This window comes from Mandrillus leucophaeus, unplaced genomic scaffold (assembly GCF_000951045.1).
Source record: "Mandrillus leucophaeus isolate KB7577 unplaced genomic scaffold, Mleu.le_1.0 Scaffold420, whole genome shotgun sequence".
In the NCBI taxonomy this organism is placed as follows: Eukaryota; Metazoa; Chordata; class Mammalia; order Primates; family Cercopithecidae; genus Mandrillus; species Mandrillus leucophaeus.
The window spans coordinates 390,250-391,325 of NW_012104477.1; the positions used below are offsets into that span (position 1 = coordinate 390,250).

General features: G+C 42.8%; 1 pseudogene; it reads right to left on the minus strand.

The window, feature by feature from the left end:
• Positions 1–232: 232 nt before the first annotated feature.
• LOC105548774 lies at positions 233–1,076 on the minus strand (annotated as a pseudogene).

Sequence of the window (1,076 nt, forward strand, 5' to 3'; positions counted from 1 at the left end):
CAGGATGGTCTCGATCTTCTGACCTCGTGATCCGCCCGTCTCGGCCTCCCAAAGTGCTGGGATTACAGGCTTGAGCCACCGCGCCCGGCCTATTTTGTTGAAGTTTAAGGAAAACAGCTTTGCCCATAACTCACTGTGGCCTGGAGTTATGACACCAACTTGTATTTGTCCAATTAAGAAAGAGGCCAAACTGCATTCTTCTTAGAAGGTCTATTCAGTTGATAAGTGGCACTTAACTGATGGTTTTTTTAATATAACCGTTGCATTGATTATGCCCCAAGAGATAAGGGACAGATGGTAATTTAGATGAGTTAGACTGAAATTCCCCACCAATCTGAGACTGTATGTGAGTTTTTACAACATTAATTGGAAAAAACAAGAATCCCAACATGGCACCCAAAAGACCTCCACCAATAAAATCATTAACCAAATGAGCATTGTGAGTCGTCGCGGTAGGCAGATGCTACTTAATGGGACCTTGAAGGCAGGGAAAAAAAAAAAAAAAAAAAGACATTGCTGAGTCCATTCGGAAAAGAATGGGCACCAACCCTCCATAATACTCTCCAATTCCATGACATTTCAGTGCCTTGAAAGCCTGATACGTGTTGGTAAATTTATCATGATGCTTGTGGTCTTGAAGTAATGTCTGAAGTGAAAATTGCTTCTGTTGTCCCTGCAAGCACTGCTGTCACGCCACGGATTGCAAACTCTGGAGCACTGACATGCTTGTGGAGAAGGCAGGATAAATCCTCATACAGACCAAACGTAAGTGCAAGTGTAGTTGTCTGCTGCGTCAATCGGGGAAAGATTCCACGATACAAGTTTCGAAATCCATCCCTTCTCAACTGAAGTGTTGCATCCCGGGTTTTGATGCCATACAGCTGTTGTCGAAAGATGACCTTCTGAATGGGAAATGTGATTGCGACGTTGTTGAAGGTTGCACAGCAGCCACACAAGTAATGCTTCATTTCACCAAATTTGTAATATGAGGTGACATATCTTGTTTTGAAGATGTTAGTACTGGTGGTCTCTTTCCATGAGCTTCTGAATCCATCATGTTGCTTAAGATCTTTCTT